The 25975-nt window shown below is 36.0% G+C and overlaps 1 protein-coding gene across 5 annotated transcripts in view; it reads left to right on the top strand.

Moving 5' to 3' along the window:
* The window catches only part of LOC150092565 (UDP-N-acetylglucosamine transporter-like), a 216092-nt gene that overhangs the window by 37522 nt on the left and 152595 nt on the right, over positions 1 to 25975 (top strand). The window lies entirely within an intron of this gene.

Genomic DNA, 25975 nt, shown 5'->3' on the forward strand with positions numbered 1-25975 from the left:
CAAGTTCATCATGCATGCACTCGAAATCAAAGTATTATAATGATTGAATTAGAGAAACTTTTTTCTACTTGGATCGAAGATTGTAACAAAAATGAATCCCACTAAACACTAGCCTTATTAAATCAAAAGTCTCTTTGTAACCTGGAAAAAAGGACTATCAATGATGGAAAAGAAGAATTCCATGTACTGGGTAGTTTGAGCATTTCAAAAAGTGAAATAGCCTACATAATGTTCTATTCACAGGCAAAGCTGCAAGTGCAGATAAGGAGGTGGCCACAAATTTTTCAGAGATTTTGAAGAAAACTGTGGAAGAAAGGGGGCTATTGTGACCAACAAATATTTAATGTCGATGAAACTGGCCTTTTTTGGAAGCAAATGCCTTCCAAGACTTTTCTGGCCAAATCAGAGAAATCACAGCCTGGTTATAAAGTCAAATGAAATTACTGCAATATGCCAGCCATTTGGATAGTGGCGGCTCATGGCTTGAAATCGTGAGGGTGCTGCAGCTTTCGAAATATACATACACACTGTAAGTACAATGTATACGTGTTTGGATAAAATATCAAAATTATATTAAAAATTTAAAAAAAAATTAAACAAAAAACTATTGTTAATTATCGATAAAATTATACAGTTTAGTATAATTCAAAATTACTTGAAAATAAAATCCATTCTTTTAATTGTAATTAAAGGAATGGATTTACAATTTTTGGACATTACAATTAAATCATTTAATTGTAATGTCCAAATATTTAAAGAGACGGAGTAAACATGATAAGCACTATGAACACTCTACTACTGGTGCAAACTGCATATAAACAACAGTGGAACTGTGCGACGGACAGTGCCGCATTATGCTAATAGCTGGCATCTCACTATGACATGCATATACTTGCACACGTAGCAATATGACACTGTGGTAAACACAGTGCTGCTAGTGTCCTTCGCCCTCCTAAGTGCTACAAGATGGATTTTGATTATTTTTTATACAAAATATGAGAATTGTATAGGATTGTTGATGATAAAATTAAATATTACAAGCAAATATAAATAAATGAATAAATATATTTATATATCGAAAAAAATTGGGTGCTGGTGCTGCGGTTCCTCATGACTATGCACGAGCTGCCCCTGTGTTTGGAAAAAGCACATTCTTTCACATTGTGCAAATGATTTTAGAGGCTTTTCAAATGAATCTAAGTTAATTAAATCTCATTCTGAGAAATTGAGTGATTCCGACCTGCTAAATTTAGATGCACAGTGGGAAGGTCCTGAAGAATATATGAAGGAAATTTAATCACTGACAAGCCCAAAGAGATTTCACAGAAACAATTTGAAAATATTTTTCGTACAATCAAAGTTTTTAAGCAGCAATGCTTAGAGGATGACCCTGTGAAGAAAGAAGCTGTAAAATTTGCAGAAGAGTAGAAGTGGCAATAGGACCATACCATCAGTTGTATGAAAAAAAGAAACAGAATGCCCACCAAACTACGTTAGCTCAATTCTTTGTTAAGTAGGATAATAAATTTATATTCTGAATATGTTTTATTGTCTTTCAGCTTCATGGTTTTCCTTTAACTAGGCCCTGAGACATACCCTAATTCTTTTATCAAAAAAAAAAACTAAGGGTCAAAAAAGAAATTTGAGGAACGAATTATACTTTTCCCCATAGGTTATTATATTTGACTAGTGCGTTTTCGATTAATGCGCCTGTTTTAAAGAACGCATTAGGCACATTAATCGAGGGATTGCTGTACTTGCATTTCATTTTCCTAATGTATTTCTCATTTTGTATACTTTTGGAAGTTTTAATTTCATGAATATTTATTTAAACAGGAAACTTGAGCAGAATATTGTTCGTGAAGAAAGGGGATGGAAGGACAAAAAATATTGTTGCATCAAATTATTGCATTGAAAATATAATAACTTGATTTTTGAATAATGAGTTAAATGAATTCTTTCAGCAATTCATTTAACTTTGGTCAGATTGATTAGAGCCCTTCATTACTTTCTATCTTTCCATATTTTTTCTTTATGTATGCTGTTACAAATCGAGGTTCTTTTTTCTCATTCATCTTATTTGGTTTCTCCATCTTTTCTTTGTCACTTTTCATGTCATAATTCTTCTTGGCATTCTTTCTGAACTCATTCTGTGTCCAGACCATCTGAAGCAGTAGTTTACAAGCATTTCTTCAGATTTGTGTTATCTCAGTTATAATGTTTCATTAACAGATGATGGCAAATATACTAAAGAATATTGTGACATGGCATAAAAATTACCTGTTAGACATTCTCACACTGTATCAACTGGAGATATCTCTAACGCAGTGTAAGCATGAAAGCAACACAATTTTGTACTGTATATTCTCACATAATATAACTAATATTATGTACTTGTTTAATGATATTGATTTCTATTATCATTAAGCCTTAAAGATACCAAGCAATTTTAAACCTGGTTTTACTCCATTTTTTCCCAAGTAAGCAAACAGACAAAATGTCAAGTTTGCGCCTGCAATTGATGCAACACTAGCTGATCCTACAGTTAGTGCAAGACCAAGGCAACTCGTGGTAAAGGTGGAGCGAGCTCTGATCACTAATCTTAATATTTACCCTTAATGCCAAAACACATCTCCAAGAAGGGGATGTATGATGTTTTGTATTAAAGGCATACATCCCCTTCTTGGAGATGTGTTTTGGCATTAAGGGTAAATATTAAGATTAGTGATCAGAGCTCGCTCCACCTTTACCACGAGTTGCCTTGGTCTTGCACTACCTGTAGGATCAGCTAGTCTTGCATCAATTGCAGGCGCAAACTTGACATTTTGTCTGTTTGCTTACTTGGGAAAAAATGGAGTAAAACCAGGTTTAAAATTGCTTGGTATCTTTAACATAATTATACCCAAGTTAAAAATACTTTCTATATCATGAAGCCTCTTGTTAAAAATGCATAATTCAACTTTTTAAAAAAATTCTAGCTTACAAACAGCTCTGGAGAAAGGAATATAAACATACATGAATTTAAATTTTACAGATATGAAAATGGTTTTTTGTTTACTGGATTATATCTATTCCTTTACTGCTTACTAGTTCTGCACAGATCTAGTCAGCTGGGTTTCTTAGATGAAGAAGTGGTGGAGATGATCTAGAAGCAAGTAACCATGTTGTCTGTGGAATGCTCCCTATAAGATAGATTGGGAGCTTGTGGATTGCAGAAGTTTTGTGATAGGCATAAAAGAATGGATATGATAAAATGTGTAATTGCTAAAAGAATTTTATAGGACTGATATGGAGGAAACTTTTCAGTACATGACTAGTGAGTGGGGGAGAACAAAGGGTCAGCGAGGAAAAGAGAATATATATAATTACTAAGGAATAACCATCTGAATTAGCATTTGATAAGACTTGTGGCATTACTAAGAGTGGTCATGCATTTTTGACTTGCGAGGTGACAAACAGATAGAAAGGCTTACATGTTGTCAGCTCATGTTTTGTTTATTTTAATGGTTCTAATTCACAACACAAGAATAATAAGAAAATAATTAATATTTATTTAACTTACTTGCTGATATTTCGCTTGTGTTATACATGGTATCTTCTGAGCTCAGAGAACAGCTTGTCACAATATGTGAACAGAAATCATTAGTTAACAATGGGACTGGTTTAAAAATTATAACGGACAATACAAGCAATTAATGTCCTAATTGGTGCCATCTTGTAGGATAAAGTGAGTTAACAAGTATTCATTTAATCTTGTGATGACTGTCTTCCAAATTTTTAGTAAATTGATACAACCATATTTGTTGAGGTTTGGGAAATGTTTTAAAGCTCGGCTGATTTCAAAAACATTCTCTGACTTACAATGACTTCTGCGTAGCACATTTGTTTCTTTTTCCATTTGATCCCCATATGTAGAGATATCCCAGGCATGGTTTGCTAGTTCAGACTTGCCATAGCGATGGTGCCAATTGTATTTAATATGTTCTCTGAGGTGGATATGAATAGTTCTTCCTATCTGTCCTTAGTAAACCAGATCACAAGTACAGGGAACTTCATGCGCTACGGATATGATAAAGAACAGAGATTGTCCTTAGGTGAACAGATAAGGATTTCCAATTTTATATATGGTTTAAATGTGGTGAAAAGCTGATATTTATTAAGAAATCTGGATATCTTTTCCAGCATGTTCTGAATGTATAGAATGATAACAGTTTTGCTGTGGTCTCATGTATTAAGTGAGGAAGGAGATTTGAGGTGGGGCATTCAATATTTTTTCTATTTTTTAGGGATTATAGCCATTGGCTAAAAAAGTGTGGGCACAGGTGAATGAGTTCAATGGTAAGTGCATTACCATCAGAAAAGATAGTTCTTTCTCTGATGGTAATGCACTGAGTTAGTTTTTATGATAACATATTGAGCTGGATGATGGTGTGATTGTTTGTGTAAACATCTTCCAGTAGGTGTAGGTTTTCTATAAAAGAAAAAGATGATGACTCATTAGAAAGGCATGCAGCTAATGTATCTATGAAGGACAGACATCATTAGATTCTTGTTCCATTGTAAAGTGGATTTTAGGATGTGTCTATTTAAATGCACTAAAAATGTATCTGTGTGCAGAAAATGTGGCCAAATAGCAAACACATCATCAACATAGCACAGTTTAATCAGAGGTTTGAGAATGGTTGTACAGTCATACCCCGACGTACGCGAATCTGGAGTTATGCGGTTTCTTATATATACGTATTCCTGTCCTGCTTCGCGCCTCACCTCACCACTAGTCGTATCTTTCCGACACCGGCCGCATTCGCCAATAATCCAAGAGCTCTAAAAAATAAATCTAAAGCTATCTTGCCAGTGATTTGGAATTCAAATTCTAATGCTTGGGTGACAGCTTCTATTTTTGAAGACCGGTTTGGTCACCATTTCATACCTGAAGTTGAATGTTATTGCCACTTTAAAAAAATTCCATTTAAAATTATGCTCATTATTGATAATGCACCTGGTCACCCTCCTGCAACTTTAATTGATTTTGACCTGCGTGTAAAAGTTGTTTTCTTGCCTCCAAATACAACCAGCTTACTTCAACCGATGGACCAAGGAGTTATCAAAACATTCAAAGCGTACTACACACGGTGTTCATTTGCAAGTCTGAATGAAGCTATGAGGCAAAATGAGCAACTGTCTATTAAAGAGTTCTGGCAACGGTTTAATATTTTAGATGCTGTAAGGATTATCAGAGATTCTTGGGGTGAAATTTCCCAAAAAACCTTGAATGTTGCTGGAAAAAACTTTGTCCATCCTTTTTTAAATGTGAAACGGAAATGTTGCCAGAAACTGATCAAGTTGCTGAGGCAATAGAAGAAGTTGTCAACCTTGCAATACAATTAGATTTAACTGTTGACAGTGAAGATGTCAGCGAGCTGTTAGATTCACATAACAAGGAGCTTACAATCGACGAGCTCATAGAGATGTGTGAGCAAAGCGCTACTGAAGAGACCAAAACCTAAGATCCAGTTATACCAGAAAAGCACATGACAATTGAAAAATTAACAGGTCTCAGCTTAATTAAGAAAGGTTTACAGATCATGGAGTACATAGATTCTAACGAGGAATGAATTGTAGCCATAAGGCAAGGAATAAAAAAATGAATAGGCTTGCTATGAAGAAATTTTGCATGACAAGAAAAAGACATTATGCCATCAGATGAATCTATTAGATTTTATGAAACCATCAACATCGAAATAACTTTTTTTTTTTTTTTTGTTATGTACAAAAATCTACAATTACGATTATATTTCTTAAAAAATATAGGTGTTTTTGTAAACCTTTGGTCCCAATTAACTAATATTTTGTATGTTTGTATATATAAATTACTTGCAAAATTATATCCCGAGTTACGCGAATTCGACTTACTCGCTTTTTGTTGGTCCCACTTACCGCTTAACTTCGGGGTATGACTGTATTGATTGAAAAAAAATGAATAGGCTTGCTATGAAGAAATTTTGCATGACAAGAAAAAGACATTATGCCATCAGATGAATCTATTAGATTTTATGAAACCATCAACATCGAAATAACTTTCTTTTTTTTTTTGTTATGTACAAAAATCTACAATTACGATTATATTTCTTAAAAAATATAGGTGTTTTTGTAAACCTTTGGTCCCAATTAACTAATATTTTGTATGTTTGTATATATAAATTACTTGCAAAATTATATCCCGAGTTACGCGAATTCGACTTACTCGCTTTTTGTTGGTCCCACTTACCGCTTAACTTCGGGGTATGACTGTATTGATTTCTTGGTTCTGTAATTGGTCTATGTAGAAACTGGCTAAAGGGAAATGCCCATGCCTGTTCCATATAGTTGTTTGTATATCTTCCTTTTGTGTGAAATAACCAATGTGTACTGTAAATTTGAATAATACAGATATATGTGTATGAAGTGCCCTGTACTTGTGACCTGTTTACTATTGGCAGACAGAATTATTGGCATCTGCATCAGAGAACATAAAAAATCTATTCAGCAACATCATTATTGCAAGTCAGGACTAGTAGACTATGCCTTGGATATTCCTTCACACAGGATCTAAAAACAGGAAAATAAAACAATATTGCTATACAGATGGCAGTCATAAGTCGGAGAACTTTATGGAATCAGCAACATGTTTAAAACATTTCCCCAATCCTCAACAAGCATAGCTATATGAATTTACTAAAAATCTGGGAAATAGTGATTTTAAGATCAATTTTTGTGCTCTGAAAATGCTGGGTATAACACTAGTGACATATCAGCAAATAAATGAAATAAATATTAATGATTTACTTATTATTCTTATGTTGTGAATTAAAACTGATGATAAAACTGTTAAAATAAATTAACTGCCAACACATAAGCCTTTATAATCATTTGAGAATTCTTCACAGAGATGATATTGTATGCAAAGCATGATAATTCAGTCAACAGGAGTTGAAATTGGCATGGCAACTAAACTGGTTTGCCTTCTTAAAAAGGTGCCAAGACACTAATGCAATACCAAACTGTGTAAAAATTAAAAGCAAGTTTCATTCAGCCAAAGTCTTAACATATTTACAGATGGGCTAGTCTAGTACTAATGTGTAAACAAATTAGTGCTACTTGTGTGGAGCTGTCAAAAATAAATACATCTTTCAACACTGTACATAATGAACTGTGTGATATTTTAAACCCTGAACTGTGTGCAATCCCTCTCAACATCTTTATTGCCATGACAGATAAGGAATTCAAAAAAGTCAGAAGCCAACACCAGAAGACATTCGAAACCCTCCAACACTGTAGTGCTACTCAATGACTGCATTTACAACAGCATCTCATTGTGGTTAATTTATCATCAGTAGCCCTAATGGAGGAAGCTTTCAGCACATTAATCTGAGGTTATAACTTGGCCATTTTACCTAGGCAAGTTCCAAAACTGGAAATGATGGCATCCTTGGAATGTGAATATGTGACCCGTTTTCAATTATAGCAAATAACATTTCAATGAAATCCAGTCCTCCTAAAAGCAGTATGCCACAAAAAGAAAATACATTAAAATAGATATATAATAATAACACTATTGTGATAACCAAAGCAGATAAAGGTAACATTACTGCGATAACGAATCAAACTGAATATGGAAATAAAATGTACATTCTTTTACATGATCAGTCTCTATACAAAATCATAGATTGTGATCCTACTAACTCACAAAAGAATAATGTTTGTAAATTACTAAAGAAAGTCACTCTTTAGCTTAAAGAAACTGTGAAAAAACCCAAGCCTTTTCATGTAAAGCAACCTAGAATATATGGAGTACCAAAAATTCAAAAACAAGGGTGCTCGTGAAGCAAGTGCAGCAGCGGTGGGTAAGAAGAGCTCTGGATTCAGATAAGTTATTCTTGAAATAATTAATTGTATATGAGGGTTTGTTTGAGTAAGGGCTGCTATAAAAGTTGTGAGCTACTAGTATTATTAGTGTGTGGGATATTTTGTCTAAACTTAATTACAAATTCGTTGTTATTAGACCTTAGAGTAATAACCAGCAAAGAAAAGATGGCGGCGGCTTTGTCATTGCAGGACTTTAACTTAGACTTCAGTCATTTCGTGAAGTGTGAACTACATGTACTCATTTGATTGCATAAATGATTTGTGGATATTTATGGCAGATGGAAGGAGAGTGTGTGTGCAAAGTGTGAGCTAAACGAAGATTTGATGAGTTCTAATATGAATTTGATGGCAGAAAATGCCACGTGGAGAATGAGTGCTCATTTGAAAGAGAAAGATGGTGTGAAAGAAAGGCAAAAATTGTTAAAAAAAAATCATTGTAAAAGAAAATGAGTGATTTGAAAACTGTAATGGCTGTTAAAAAGGAAAGTGATGTGAATGTGGCAGAAGGCAATGAAATTGAGAGAATGAATGAAACCGGAAATAGTGTGATACAAGGATCAAAAATTGGAAAAATTGAAAGAATGAATGATAGCAAAAGTTGGACGCATGGACCGAAAGTAAGGAAAGTCAAAAGGATGAATCAGAGTGAAAGTGTGAAGCGGGGGTAGAGAATTCGAAGATTAGAAAGATTAAATGACAGAGAGAATGTGATGCGAGATTCTGAAGTTGAGTTGGGCAGGATGAGGCAAGAGATGAAATGGATGCAGAATGAAATTAAGAAAATTCGGGTGAAAATGATTAAAACAAAACGTGTTGGTATGCAAGAGGTCATGAAAGATGAGCGCCATACAACAAGTGGTGTTGTATGGCAACTCCATTATTAAAGGTGTGCTGGATGCACAAGGTATGTTTTCCAGGCGGTAGAATGACTAGAGTGATTGAGGCATTGGATATGAGGAGGGAGCGAGCAAAGGAGTTGATGGTTTTAATAGGTACAAATGACCTGAGAGAGAGAACAAAGAGCATGTCAGAATGGATATCAGGAGACTGCTTAGATGGATAAAAGAGAATAGTGTGATAGGAAGGGTAGTAAGCGTGTTGCCTGGGTATGACAGTGGCGAAATGAGGCAGGGAGCAAGGATTATGAATGATATGTTAGCTGAAATGTGTGAGGAGACAGGAGTACAGTTTGTTAAAGTGTGGAATGAGTTTGAAGGACAAAGTGAACTATATAAGCAGAGAGAGAGAGAGATGGACTGTATTTGAGTGGTTATGGTGTGAGTTGCTTGGAGAATCAGATCAAGTGGGAAGTGATGTGGAAGAGCAGGAGAGTAAGACAGGAGAGATTGAAGAGGTGGTTATGAATGATGAAGGCAGTGTTTGCGTATAGAAAATGAGAGAATGGGTGTGCAAGAGGAACAGAGAAACGGGGAGACTCTGGGTGGACAGGGGTACACAGTGTGAGAAAGGTGAATGATCCAAGAGGATGTGAGAGCATGTGTAGACAGGAAAGGAATGAGATGACCTGGGATCAAGAGGAAACAGTTGGAATTGTAGAGGTTTCTAAAATGAATAAGCAGAAAGGGAAATGGCCCCAGTTGAGCATGGAGAGATCACATCAAATGAGTGCTATCGGTGGAACTAGCTGTAGATCCAGGAATGAGCTGTTGTGTTGTATACAAATTCCATATGATCTAGGAAGTGTAAGAGACAAGGCAGATGAAATGGTTGCACTAATTGAGTCTGTTCACCCAAAAATTGTTGGAATAAGTGAGACATGGTTAGATGAGGATGACAGAGATGGAAGGGTATGATGTGTTTCATGAGTTGATAGTCAAACTAGAGCGGATGGGGTTGGATATTAGATTAGTGCATTGGATTGGAGACTGGCTATCTGATAGGTATCAGCGAATTGTGTATGGGGGAGCGATATCCAGGAAAAGGCAAGTCACTAGTGGTGTGCCTCTGGGATCTGTTTTAGGGCCATTACTGTTTAACTTGTATATTAATGATATTGGTGAAGATTTGGATGGAGAGATTCAGTTGTTTGCAAATGATGCAAAGTTGGATGAACTATGAAGAGTAGAGAAGATGTTGTGGCCTTACAAGAAGACTTGAATAAATTGATTGATTGGGCACGGGAATGGGGATGCGAGTTCAATGTTGCATAATGTAAGGTTTAAATCCTTTCTTTTAGTGTTGCACGGTGATCAGCATTCATTTTAGAAATTATGACTTTACAACCGTGTTATAAATAACTATTTTAATTTCCCGTCATTTTGACCTTCGTATTAAGGTCATTTTTCAAGTTACGCAAATATTTGATATTTGAACGCAGATATTTGGATTATCCTCAAAGATTACGGACAACACGGCAAACCACATCCTTCAAACTAAGACAGAAAATCTCATATCCAAATTTCATAGACTAAAAGATCAACACAACAACGGCCATATTTGAATTTCTTCACAATGAACATTAACAACCAACCAGAAGCAAGAAACAATAGGAGCCACCAATCGCCTGCAGTTAACAGTAACATAGTTAACCTATCCAACCTTGCCTTAAACAAAGATGAACCTTCAGTACTCAGCAAAGGTCTAAATTTTGCCGTAGCACCCAGATCGACGAACAAACTGGATTTTATTTGTAATATTGAAAGAGGCTTAAGATTCATCCCAAATAACATAGCAAATAAAATACTTTTAGAAACTGTCAACATTTTAAATATAAATCATAAGAAAACAATAACAAGCAACTTAACGAAACACGAATTAACAGAATCATTAAAATCAAATCCGAACATAGTAATAACTAGAACAGATAAAGGAAGTGCTTCCATTATTCTAAATGGAACCGCTTATTTAGAAAAAACGAATCTGCCAGTCTCAGACAATAGTATATACCAACTTTTTAACTATGACACAACCAATAGAATAAAAAAGAAAATAGAGAAACTACTTAAATCAATTGCTATATGGCCTGAAGATACAGTCAAAAAATTACTTCTGCACTATGCTTGTTCCCTGAGAATTTACGCTCTATGAAAGATACATAAACAAAACACACCACTCCGGCCTATAGTCGAAGGTATAGACAGTCTGAATTATCACCTAGCCAAGAAATTAGCGGCAACACTCAAGAAGTTGTTTCTTTCTTTTAGGGTTACACAGTGATCAGCACTCATATTTGTAGATTTAGGGACTCAAAAACACACGTGTTGAACAGATTATTTTATTAATTACAAATAAAATAAAACTTGACGTTTCGACCTCTATATCGAGGTCATCATCGGAAGAATACAACTGTATGCAGAACCAAGCTACATGCTCGTGCTTTCTATACCAGTAAACTAAATCTACGCAGTTAATAAATCTTTTTTCTAGCCTGACCTCTAGTGATAGAAAAGAAAAACAAATGAATAAAAAAAAATAAATAAATAAATAAAAAATATTTAAAAAATTTATAAAAAAAAAAATAAATAAAAAATAAAAACAAAATGTTATATTCAGGCAATAACAATCAAGGAAAAGAAGAAGTAGCCATAGTATTCAACACAAAATACGAGGCTAATCTTCTTGAATGGCAGTCAGTCTCAAGTAGAGAAATGTGGGCAAATATGAGAATGGGGAACTGGACAATGAGACTTATTTGTGCCTATGGTCCCACAGAAGGTTCTACTAAGGTAGAAGTGGAGGAATTTTTTGAGGCTTTAGAAAAAGCAACTGACACAATGAAAAAGGAAAAGTTGGTCCTTGTTGGGGATCTAAATAGTAGAGTAGGAAATGATTGTGAGACATACAAAAATATTTTGGGAAAATTTGGAGAAAAGAGCAAAGCTAATAATAATGGCAAATATCTGTTGGATTTCTGCTCAGGACATGGACTGGTTATTACTAACACCATGTTCCAACATAAAAATGTGCACAAATTCACATGGAGAGAAGAGGCTAGGAATAAGAAAAGTCTCATTGACTATGTTATTCTTGATAGTGATGTTTTCTCCCTGGTGCAGGACACCAGAGTGTACAGAAGATTTGAAATTGGAAGTGATCACTATTTAGTCTTGAGCAGGATAAAATTGAATTTCATATTGAAAAGAATAACATGTAAGAAAGTTTTAAAGCGAATAAAAGTTGAGCAGCTCTCAGATGTAAACTGTAGACTAAAATACAGAAATATTATTGAAAAGAAAATGAAAGAGTTTGAGAACAGGAATCAAACCTTGGAGATTCAGTGGCAAACTCTGAAGGAAACATTGATTGATTCTGCCAGAGAGGCATGTGGTGAGGTTGTGTGCAAAGATAAAAAAATCAGAACTCCCTGGTGGACACAGGAAGTTAAAGAGGCAGTGAAGGAAAAGAAGAAAGCATATCAAAAGTTCCTGGCAAATAAGTCAGCTTTTACTCTTACAGAATACAGAGACAAATGTAAGAAAGCTAAACAGTGTGTAAAACTAGCTAAACAAAAGTCATGGGAGGACTTTGGCAAGAATATAGAAAATAAATATCAAGAAGGTGGCAAAATATTCTGGAGGTTGTTGAAGAAGCTTAGGAATGGAGGAAAGAGTGCTGTAAAAGGAATTAGAGATGATAAAGGTGAAATGAAAACAGGAGAAAAAGATATCCTTGAAGTATGGAGTAATTATTTTGAAAAACTGCTAAATGAAACAAGCAGTGATGACAGCACAGTGATAAAAAATATCCATACTTGAAGTAGAAAAAGCCATCAAAGGCTTGAAATGTGAAAAGGCAGCAGGAGTAGATGATATTCGACCAGAAATGCTGAAGTATGGTGGTATAAGAGTCTTACAGTGGCTGCACTGCATAGTTCAGAAAGCCTGGACAGAGGGACGAATTCCCGATGATTGGAGTAGAGCTCTCATAGTACCCATATATAAAAAGGGAAATAAAACTGAATGTGAGAATTACAGAGGTATTTCCCTACTAAGTGTTCCTGGCAAGATCTATGCAAGTATACTTGAGAAACGGTTGAGAAGAATTGTGGAAGAAAAGCTTGGTGAAGAACAAGCTGGATTCAGGCCAAATAGAGGCTGTCAGGATCAGATCTTTACTTTACGACAAATAGTCGAGAAAGCATGGGAATATAACAAAGATCTGTATTTAAGTTTTGTCGATTTGGAAAAGGCATATGACAAGGTGCCAAGAGAGAAGCTATTCAATACGCTGCAGTTATATGGTGTCAATGGGGCATTATATCAAGCAATACTTAGTCTTTATTTGAGTTGTGAGTCAGCAGTTAGAATTGAAGGAAGTACAGGAAGATGGTTTAATGTTAAATCTGGTGTGAGACAAGGATGTACATTATCCCCCTCTGTTATTCAATATCTATATGGATCACATTATGAAGGAATGTGGTATTAAACCTGATATCAAAATTGGAGATGTTAATGTCAGCTCTTTGCTTTATGCGGATGATGTTATACTTCTAAATAAATCCGCTACAAGTCTGCAAGATTCTCTGACTAAATTGAATAGCTGTTGTAATAGATATGGTATGAAGGTCAGCAATAAAAAGACAAAGACAATGAAAATAGGCAGAATCATTGAAAATGTCAACTGTGTTGTGAATGGAGAACCTGTGGAACAAGTAAAACATTTCAGCTACTTAGGCACAATTTTTACTAAAGATGGTAAACTAAATATAGAAATAGACAACAGAATCAGCAAAGCTGGTATCGTGGGAAGTCAATTGAATAAATTCATATGGAATAAGAAAGAAATTAGTCGGAACACTAAAGGCTGCATACAAGACAGTGTTCAAAGTTTTAACTTATGGATCTGAGAGCTGGGTCAGAAGTAAAACACTTGACCAAAGACTAGAGACCGCAGATATGAGAGTCCTGAGAAAGATTAGAGCCGTGAACAGATGGCATCAACGGCAATATCATATTAAAAATGAGGATAATTAGGAAAGAACTTGACATTGTCAGCATCCAGGAATGTGTTAGCAGAGCTAATCTCAGATGGTATGGTCACTTAAATAGAATGGGAGAGGAAAGATTAGCAAAACAAGTGTTCTCTGCCAGGTTGGCAGGAAAACGACCCAGAGGAAGACCAAGATATAGGTGGATTGATACGGTACAAAGTGCCTTAGACGATAGAAATATAAGATCTGATAATGTTGGAGTCTTGACAAGTAACAGACTGATTTGGAGGAAAATTGTAGATAGGAAGTTAGTAATGATGTAATTTTTTCATGTAGTACTGTCATATCCTGTACACCCCTTGAGGATACATGGCAGGAATTTGATGATGATAAAAAAAAAAAAAAAATTAAAAAAAATAAAAAATAAAAAAAAATAATAATAAAAAAAAAAAATAATAATAAAAAAAAAAATATATATATATACACATTATAAATAGATAAATGCAACTACAATAAACTGTTAGAGTCCTCATGTATTAATATTCTGGATAGTTACAAAATGATTTCTTTCAGTTGCTATTGAATGTTCTAAACACTTCACCAAGTCACCAGGTTGTCTTCTTGTAGTGGGAATTTTTCTAATGCTAGTTTAGGATGTTATACAGGTTGTAGATGGGTCCTCCACATTCTTGAAATGGTGAGGCCATCATTTTTGTTGAAATTTGGGTTGTGCTTGAGCATTTCACAAGACTCTTTAAATTTTCTCTCAAACCAGGTTTTGGTGCGGTGTAGGGACTTGGTATTTTTCCAGTCAATTCTATGGTGCCATATAACCATGACACGTGCATGCACGTGTCATAGTTATATGGCACTACAGATAGCAGATGAGAGAAACTACTGTTGTTCCTAGAGTCCTAATGGTGCCTCCTAGCAGGCTATATTGGGTTGCCTTGGCTGTTTGGCTGATGTTCTTGTGATGCAAGCTTCCCAAATTTGGGGATGTCTTATGGACCCACACTTGTTGAGGTTTGGGAAGTTTTTTTAGAGCTGAGACTGATTCTGCGAACAATCTTTCATATTTAAACTTGCTGTGTTATATTAACATGGCTTTCTTCCAACGTATTCTGTGGCGGGTATCCAGAGCATGGTCTGCAAGCCCAGAGTGGCTGTACTGGTGAAACCAGATGTAGTCTTTATGTTCCGAAATCCTGAGATTTGCTGTCCTGGTTGTTTGGCCAAAGTATGACAGTTTACAGCTGCAAGGGACCTGGTATATCCCAGGTCCCTTGCAGCTGGGGAAGTGGTTGGTCTTTGGTGGAGCAGATAAGGGATGCCAATTTTTTATATGGTTTGAAACAAGAAGTTAAGTCATATATTTTTTAAGATTTTGGTTATTTTTTCCGAGGGGCCCTGGATATAGGGAATGGTGATGGATTTAGTGTAATCTTTGTTATGAAGGGGGGGTGTGTGATTATCTGGTTTTAATATTTTTTGGGGGTTTTAGCCATTGGCTAAGACAGTATTAAGGATGTGGTTTAGTTCAGTGGTTAAGGCATTGTCATCTGAACAGATTAATTTTGCCCTGTTATATAGTGTTTTTATAACCCCATGTTGTTGTGATGGGGAGGGATTGCTGGTGAATGTATCTGCCTGTATGGGTGGGTTTTCTGTAAACAGAATACCAAGGATCCATCAGGCTGGCGAGTGATTAGAGTGTCTAGGAAAGAAAGACTGTTGTTTTCCTCTTTTTCCAAAGTGAACTGGATTCTGGGGTGTTGGTTGTTTAAGTGTGTTAAGGAGTGGAGTGTATCTCAGCCATGTGGCCAAATAGCGAACACATCATCAACATAGCGAAGCCAAACAGTGGATTTTTGTGGGACAGAGTTTAAGGATTTCTCTTCAAAAGTCTCCATAAAGAAGTTGGCCAGGGTTTGGGAAGAGTGGTGAACTCGTGGCTGTCCCCTCTATCTGTTTGTAGAATTTTCCTTGCTAAATGAAATAGCCTGAGTTCATTGTGAACTAAAATAGGGCTGAGATATCGGGAGGAAATTTGGCTTGGATGAGCTCTAAGGCTTCCTTGAGTGGAACATTTGTGAATAGGGAGGGGACGTCAAAACTGACCATTATGTCAGTATGTTGGAGTGAGAGGTTTTCTATACTGGCTTTGAAGTGGGCTGAGTTTTTTGTGTGTGATGGTGTGTTTTCAGTATAGTGTATGAGTGCTTTGGCTAATTTGTATGTGGGGGATTCAATGCCAACCATCTTAGGGGCCTTTGGAGTGTTCTAATTTGGAGCTGGTGATTATACTCAATAGGGAGGTAGGTGGCCCTATCTAACAATAAAGCATTAAGCTCCTGTGTAGTCTGTTTGGTTTAGAACCACATTGGCATTTCCCTTATTTTACTTAAGTATAAAGAGCTAATAAGCTTCATTTCGGCAATGAAAACATTACTTAAATTAAGGGGATATTAAATCCCACATAGTTTTAAAACTGAATAAGAAACTCAAAGATTGGAATCGGAGAGTTTCTTGCCGAATATAGTTAACTATAAAGTATCAGCGAACACTTAGCGTGAGCTAATGCAAGTGACCCTTATTTTAGGCCCAATTGTGAATAGTATATACAGTCCTACATACAAGCTTGGCTAAATTATTAGCCTCCCTCACAGGTAATATTTCTTCATTTGTAAAAAATTCTGTTCATCTAAAAGAGTATAGTAAAAGATCTTATTTTAAAAAGTTCACACATAATGATTTTTTTTTAATATTACTTCACTATTCACTTGTACCATTAACTGAGACCCATAATTTGTTAAAGTCAGATCTCCCCCCCTCCCTCTTTTTCAAACATATTTGAATTATTCAAATTTACAGCACATGCCAGTTATTTCACATGGAAAGGGAAGAAATACAAACTACAAACAGCCCATTCTAACAGCCATGGTCCCCCCACCCCTAGACAATTTCTGCATAGAACATTTAGAGAACTAAGCAATCATTTGGCTGCACAAATCCAGACTCATTACGAGTAGATGCATTTTTAGTGCATTTAAATAGCCAACACCTTAGAATCAACTTCAAAGTGAAACAATAATCTAATAACTTGCCTTCTTACACACACACCAGCCATTAAATTAAAAACCTTTATGTAGATGTACATAAATATCATTTATGCAGTGTATATTCAAGATACTTGGTCACGTTCATCACCATGTGATCTAGGCAACTATTTAAGAATTCTGCTGGTTAGTAATCATCAATAGTGTTGATCACAATGGGAAAAACAAAGGATCTTTCGGAGTTCGATAAAGAGCTTATTGTGGGTGCCTGCCTGGCTGGAGCCATGATTTTGAAAACAAAACTGACTGGTTTCCCAAAAGGTGAGATATCCTGGAAGATATCTCACTTTTAAGACAGTCTGTCAGGAATGAGATCGCCATTTTCTGAGAAGGTGTGTACTGTCAAACAGAATTGATTGACAGTGCCAATTGACCAAAGCATTTAGTGAAGGCTGTTCCTGGCCTATATTTCATTGAACTAGGGAATGGAAGACGATCAGTATTTAGAGTCACTTGTCTACATGTAAAATAAAAGTTTCTAATTTAGTGGCCTGTATATGTTGATACACTAGTCACACGCCTTCATTTCTCACAATCACACCATTATCCAGCTCAATAATATGCTAGCCTTAAAACACTAACTCACAGAGCCACAGCTGTCTGTTCCGATGATAACGCTCCTACATAATGATGTAAGCCTTTGTGAAGAAAACAAAATTGGATTATGAAAGAAGTTAGCCAAATAAGTCACGGGAAATCTGAGCGATTTTGTTGCTCTATAGCAAGTAAAATGAAGAATATTCTCAGCAGAATAAACTTACTGAATGTAGATGGCAGGAAAGTGTCATATGTTCTAGAAATTGCTGAGCTGTTAAGCATTCACTTCAGTAAGTTTTATATTCTTAATATTAGCTCACTTAATGCCAACTGTGAACAGTGAAAGAATTCAGGTTGCTTGACTGGATGAGATTTTGGCACAGATGCTGAAGGAAATGTGTAGGAGAGTTAGCAATGTTCCTGACTGGTTATTGAACTTGAGACTAAGGATATGCATAATTCTCTAATGTGTAGAAGAGGAGTAAGATAATTCCATTATACAAGGGCTGATGCAAAATATTACAGACCAGTCACTATATCTGGACGGAATTTCACGACATTTTAGAAATTCCACATTCTAGTTTGGTATACATACATAAAGGGATGGGTATACAAACTAGACTTCTGACATGGCTAGCTGGCAGATATCAGAAAGTGAGGTATGGAGATGTTGAGTCTAAGCAAAGAAGGGTCACCAGAGAGTTTTTCTACTTGGACTGTGATTGTTTAATTGATGATGGAGATGGCCTAGAGGGCAATATCCAATTATTTGCTGGTGATACTAAGGTAGGGCCCCCCCCCAAGTCCTGCTATGCTACCTCACCGTGGCGGGTGGGGTGGGGGTGGTCCTGGGCAGGATGGGCGAAGCACATCGGGAGTATCATTACTCCTGGTAGAGCCCCACAAGGCATGAAGGCCATCCCACTATGCCCAGCTAAATGCTAGCAGGTGAAGACAGAAGAGGAGATTGGCACCATCTGTCTTAATTTACTGCCCATTAGACATTCATGGCAAAGGATTTAACACAGCACACCATGCTGGCTCGGACATTGCCAGGTTCAACAAGGTCCACGTTGCCATTTGGAAGCAGCTCCAGGGGTGGCAATGAGAAGCTAGCGACTGGCACTACCACTATCACTGACAAAAATAATGGAAAAACTGGATTCCAGATTCAGACTCCGCAACCATTTAATGACTGGAACTTGGAATATTAGGACTCTACTACAATCAGGTCAACTCAAATTACTACAGCACGAACTAAAAAGATATAAATGGACTGTTATGGCACTTTGTGAAATTCGATGGCCCAAAACAGGAGAGCTAACAACAGATGAAAGACATTTGCTTTTTTACTCTGGATGTGACTGCAGCAGAAAAGAAGGGTGTCAGGTTTTTGATACACAAATCGTCATGAAATTCTGTCATGGAATTCAACCCTATCAATAGCAGAATTGCTCTAGTCTGCCTGAGAGGGAAACCACTCAATATCACCATCATACAGGTCTATGCCCCAACTCCAGATCACGAGGACTCCGAAGTAGAGGAGCTTTATGGGCAACTTAATGCAACAATCACCAGAGTGAATAGAAAAGACCTTTTGATTGTACAGGGTGATTGGAATGCCAAAATTGGAACAGACATTTGCACGGATTATCTCCCATTTGTCATACCGTATGGCTATTTGGAGACAAACAAAAGAGATTTTGAATTGATCAATTTTGCCTCACAAAATGAACTTACCATTACTAACACTCTATTTCTCCATAAACCTTCCAGAAGATGGACATGGACTTCCCCTGATGGTAAAACACACAACCAAATTGACTTTATCCTTGTAAGCACAAGATTTAAAAACTCCATCTACCTCACAAGAACCAGATAATTTCCTGGAGCTGACATTGGTAGCGACCATAACATGGTCATCACAACTGTGAATATGAAAATGACGGAAAGATTACCTACAAAATCAACTCGTAAAAGATATAATATTGAAAAATTAAAAGATCCCTAAATAAATACACTATATAAATACAAATTAAAACAAATTTTTGACACAAGCTTCAAGAAATATAATAGTATCGAATCTAAAACCAAATACTTCTCACAAAAGATAATTGAGACAGCTGAAGAAATCCTTGGATACAAAAGGAAAATAAATAAACCATGTATAACCAAAAATATTTTGGACCTATGTGATGAAAGAAGATATTTGAAATCTCATATTAATAGTGGTGATAATAGAGAACAGTATAAAAATATTACTAAGATTATTAAAAAAAGAAATCAAATATGTTAGAAACTTGTGGATATTGGATGAATGCAAAAATATAGAAGAGGACTTAGATAAAAATAATTCTAAAAGTGCTTTTCAAATTATCAATAAGTTAAGCAAACCTTTTACTGCAATTAATTGGAGCATGGAAGATGAAGATGGAATTCCTATCACGGATAACCAGAAAATAGTTGATAGATGGAAATGTTACGCAACCAAGCTTTTTCAAAAGGACCCTCAACTGACCGATGATATTTTGGACGGAATTTTGCCAGGAGGTTCGGAGGAAGGAGATTACCTGATATTAAAAGAAGAAGTTATTGCAGCAGTTAGCTCCTCAAAAATAGGAAAATCACCGGGAAGTGAGGGTGTCACAGTGGAACTGATACGCGAAGGAGGTGACATCATCATAGACACCTTGCTAAATTTATTCCAGGACATATGGAACACAGAGACTTGGTCTTCTGATTGGCAGACTTCTGTCCTTGTGCCTATCCCTAAAAAGGGGAAACAGCAATAAATATAGCAACTATAGAACAATAAGCCTTATTAGTCATCCAAGCAAAATCCTGTTAAAAATACTATTGTCAAGAATTGAAAAGAAAATAGAAAGCAGACTATCAGATGAACAAGCAGGTTTCCGGAAGTCCAGAAGTACAATTAACCATATTTTTACAATACACATACTAGACAAAAAATACATAGAACATAATCTGTCACAACTTCTTAGACCTTCAAAAAGCTTTTGACTCAATATGGCACGAGGCATTATGGAAAATTTTAGAACATTATGGTATTGACAACAAAATCATTAGGATTATTAAATTTCTTTATTCCTCATTTGATATGACAATTGAAATTAAAAATTATAGCAGTGAACCATTCCGGGCAGAACGGGGGTAAGACAGGGATTCATCTTGTCCTCTCTTCTTTTTAATTGTTTTCTGGAATATGGCATAGATGAAGCTCTTTATGAATATGACACTGGAATAGTAGTTGGTGCAGTAAGAATAAATAACTTGCGTTTCGCGGATTATATCGATTTTCTGGCAGAAAGCGAAGAAGAATTACAAGAGATAACCAGCCGTGTTTTCGGAACATTAAAAAAATATGGAATATACACAAAAAACAAAAACAATGATAACTTCAAAATCAGACATTGAATTCTTAAAGATAGAAATTGGCAATAAACAAATTGAGAATGTAAAGAAGTTCACCTATCTAGGAAGCATGTTGAGTCAAGATGGTCGTTCAAAAACCAACATTAAATACCTAATTGCTAAGGTAATCGTGGCCCTACAGAAGTTAAAACCATTGTGGGGATATAACAGAATAGCAATCACAACCAGACTAAGACTAATTGACACCTTGGTGAATTCTGTCCTCTTGTATGGTTGTGAGGGCTGGACTTTATTGAAGGAAGATGAGAGGAGACTCCTGTCTTTCGAAATGAAAACTTACAGAAGAAGACTTTTGAGAATTCCCTATACCGCTCACAAAACCAATGAAAATGTCCAAAAACTGATTGATTCAATAGATGGGAGAAAAAGGGAAAATATTCTAACAGTCATCAGAAGAAGACATTTGAAATGGTTCAGACACGTGGTGAGGGCTAATGGCATTCCAAAGCAAGCATTAGAAGGAATCATTCCGGGATCAAGAGTTAGGGGCCAACTTCGATTAAAATGGACTGATAACATCGCAAAATGGACAAATTCCTCCCTTTCTCAACTGACATTAAGAACAAGAGACCGAGATGACTGGAGGAGGCTAGCAAAGAGTATCACCTACCAGCCATGAATGACCCAACGGTTCATTTAGGACTATGGGAGAAGAACTAAGTTAGGGAGATTAAAAAGAGACAGAGCAAATACACAAATTCCTGTTGATTTGACATCTGGTTTATTAATATGGCCAAGTGAAAAGAAATGCCATTTCAGTGTTGCTAACCTTAAGTTTATACATTAATTGAGGACATTGCTGGTAGAGTGTTATTATATTATTATATTAAGGGGAATTTGCTACAGCAGATCTAGAGACTTGTGGGGTTGATATGGTCATCTGAGTTCAAAGGAAATGGGGAGACAGATAACTGTCCTATGGAATTGTTTATATGAGGAAAAATTGTGGAAGAAGCGGAGATATGGCAAAAGATAAATTAGTAAGGAAATACAAGTGAGATTTGTATTATAATATTAAGACAGAAAGTTAGTTTAGAAGCCCGATATATTTTACTTGAATAAATGAATATCTTTTAGTCAGATACACAACCACATTGTTAAGATGGTTAGGTCATCACATTGGATACTGTTAGAGAGAATAGTTACGTGGCTCAGCCAAATAGGATTACCATTCACCCTGTGATCATGCTGATGATGATGACCAGTTAGTTTCTTGTTGAAATATTTTCAGTAATAAAATTACTATATTCTTGTGAATACATGCATATAATAAAAAAATAAATATCATATACATTTGACTTATTTTTTATATACTCGTATAATACATTTATGCTTAAACTGCCTGTTTTCTATACTTAATTTGTTGTTCATATTTCATAAAGGTTTAACTTCATAAAGGGGTGCTTAAGGGTCAAAGCTGTATAACTGAGAGGAGACCTCCACATAGCCTTTAAAGGGATGCGGAGAACCGACCAGGGCTTCTGACCTAATGTCCAATCCTCACCTTCTCGTGGTGCACCCTGTTGGGTATCTACTTGGATACTGAACTGACGAGGATGGGCTGGCAATTTGGGATTTAGCCAACCAAATTGTATTCTTATTGGTTAAACCAAAATATAGAATGATGGGACAACATTACAAAATTTCATGCCTGCTGGGGCGTCGCCCGGTTAAATAAGGCCCCCGTTGTTTTCGCCAGGGAACCAGGGCGAACAGCGAAAAGTCAGCTACTGGAACAAATCTGAAAATAAACCCCAACTCAACATCACCAGAGTTAAAGATCGGTACTATCAACATAAGAAGCCTGAATGGCAAAGAAATGGAGCTAGCTGAGGAATTAGATAAGTACCAGATTGACATAATAGGGGTGACTGAAACAAAAAAGACCAAAACTGGTGAGATCTTTCTGAGCAATAAATACAAAATGTTATATTCAGGTAATGACAATCAAGGAAAAGAAGGAGTAGCCATAGTATTCAACACAAAATACGAGGCTAATCTTCTTGAATGGCAGTCAGTCTCAAGTAGAGTAATGTGGGCAAATATGAGAATGGGGAACTGGACAATGAGACTTATTTGTGCCTATGTTCCCACAGAAGGTTCTACTAAGGTAGAAGTGGAGGAATTTTTTGAGGCTTTAGAAAAAGCAACTGACACAATGAAAAAGGAAAAGTTGGTCCTTGTTGGGGATCTAAATAGCAGAGTAGGAAATGATTGTGAGACATACAAAAATATTTTGGGAAAATTTGGAGAAAAGAGCAAAGCTAATAATAATGGCAAATATCTGTTGGATTTCTGCTCAGGACATGGACTGGTTATTACTAACACCATGTTCCAACATAAAAATGTGCACAAATTCACATGGAGAGAAGAGGCTAGGAATAAGAAAAGTCTCATTGACTATGTTATTGTTGATAGTGGTTTTCTCTCTGGTGCAGGACACCAGAGTGTACAGAAGATTTGAAATTGGAAGTGATCACTATTTAGTCTTGAGCAGGATAAAATTGAATTTCATATTGAAAAGAATAACATGTAAGAAAGTTTTAAAGCGAATAAAAGTTGAGCAGCTCTCAGATGTGAACTGTAGGCTAAAATACACAAAGATTATTGAAGAAAAAATGAAAGAGTTTGAGAACAAGAATCAAACCTTGGAGATTCAGTGGCAAACTCTGAAGAAAACATTGATTGATTCTGCCAGAGAGGCATGTGGTGAGGTTATCTGTTAGGATAAAAAAATCAGAACTCCCTGGTGGACACAGGAAGTTAAAGAGGCAGTGAAGGAAAAGAAGAAAGCATACCCAAAGTTTCTGTCAAATAAGTCAGCTTGTGCTCTTAGAGAATATAGAGACAAATGCAAGAATGCTAAACATTGTGTAAAACTAGCTAAACAAAAGTCATGGGAGGACTTTGGCAAGAATATAGAAAATAAATATCAAGAAGGTGGCAAAATATTCTGGAGGTTGTTGAAGAAGCTTAAGAATGGAGGAAAGAGTGCTTAAAAGGAATTAGAGATGATAAAGGTGACAGAAAACTGGAGAAAAAGATATCCTTGAAGTATGGAGTAATTACTTTGAAAAACTGCTAAATGAAACAAGCAGTGATGACAGCACAGTGGTAAAAAACACTGACCAGGCATGCAGTCAGGAATACATATCCATACTACAAGTAGAAAAAGCCATCAAAGGCTTGAAATGTGGAAAGGCAGCAGGAGTAGATGATATTCAGCCAGAAATGCTGAAGTATGGTGGTATAAGAGTCTTACAGTGGCTGCACTGCATAATTCAGAAAGCCTGGACAGAGGGACGAATTCCTGATGATTGGAGTAGAGCTCTCATAGTACCTTGAGCAGGATAAAATTGAATATATAAAACACTTGCATATATAAAAAGGGAAATAAAACTGCATGTGAGAATTACAGAGGTATTTCCCTACTGAGTGTTCCTGGCAAGATCTATGCAAGTATACTTGAGAAACGGTTGAGAAGAATTGTGGAAGAAAAGCTGGGTGAAGAACAAGCTGGATTCAGGCCAAATACAGGCTGTCAGGATCAGATCTTCACTTTACGACAAATAGTCAAGAAAGCATGGGAATATAACAAAGATCTGTATTTAAGTTTTGTCGATCTGGAAAAGGCATATGACAAGGTGCCAAGAGAGAGGCTATTCAGTACGCTGCAGTTATATGGTGTCAATGGGGCATTATATCAAGCAATACTTAGTCTTTATTTGAGTTGTAAGTCAGCAGTTAGAATTGAAGGAAGTACAGGAAGATGGTTTAATGTTAAATCTGGTGTGAGACAAGGATGTACATTATCCCCTCTGTTATTCATTATCTATATGGATCACATTATGAAGGAATGTGGTATTAAACCTGATATCAAAATTGGAGATGTTAATGTCAGCTCTTTGCTTTATTCCAATGATGTTATACTTCTAAATAAATCTGCTACAAGTCTGCAAGATTCTCTGACTAAATTGAATAGCTGTTGTAATAGATATGGTATGAATGTCAGCAATAAAAAGACAAAGACAATGAAAATAGGCAGAATCATTGAAAATGTCAACTGTGTTGTGAATGGAGAACCTGTGGAACAAGTAAAACATTTCAGCTATTTAGGCACGATTTTTACTGAAGACGGTAAATTAAATATAGAAATAGACAACAGAATCAGCAAAGCTGGTATGGTGGGAAGTCAATTGAATAAATTCACATGGAATAAGAGAGAAATTAGTTCGAACACTAAATTAGCTGCATACAAGACAGTGTTCAAAGTTTTAACTTATGGATCTGAGAGCTGGGTCAGAAGTAAAACACTTGACCAAAGACTAGAGACCACAGATATGAGAGTCCTGTGAAAAGTTATAGGCGTGAACAGATGGCATCAATGGCAATATCATATTAAAAACGAGGATATTAGGAAAGAACTTGACATTGTCAGCATCCAGGAATGCGTTAGCAGAGCTAATCTCAGGTGGTATGGTCACTTCAATAGAATGGGCGAGAAAAGATTAGCAAAACAAGTGTTCTCTGTCAGGTTGGCAGTAAAATGACCCAGAGGAAGACCAAGATATAGGTGGATTGATACAGTACAAAGTGCTTTAGACGATAGAAAAATAAGATCTGATAATGTTGGAGTCTTGACAAGTAACAGACTGATTTGGAGGAAAATTGTAGATAGGAAATTAATAATGATGTAATTTTTTTCATGTAGTACTATCATATCCTGTACACCCCTTGAGGGTACATGGCAGGAATTTGATGATGATGATGATATTTCATAAACACTATCACAATATGGAGTAATTAAAAATTAGTAAATAATTTTTTTGTAGTTTTCTGTTCATATCCTTTTAATTTAAAATGTTTTTTTTGCTAGTAAAGAATGAGTACTGGTGCCCTTTTTTTAAAAAAAAACTAGATATGAGTGGTTAAAAACATTTTCCTCATTGGGTCTTTGGACTCCTGGGAAGTACTAATATAATAATAATAGCACCAACAATTTCTTTGCTGGTCTGTAGGTTGTTTGGTGCATTTTAAAAAATGCATAAGCATCTTCTAGTTACATTTTATT

This window comes from Typopeltis vanoorti, chromosome 25 (assembly GCF_054136105.1).
Source record: "Typopeltis vanoorti isolate ZY-2024b chromosome 25, IOZ_Tvanoo_1.0, whole genome shotgun sequence".
Lineage (NCBI taxonomy): Eukaryota > Metazoa > Arthropoda > Arachnida > Uropygi > Thelyphonidae > Typopeltis > Typopeltis vanoorti.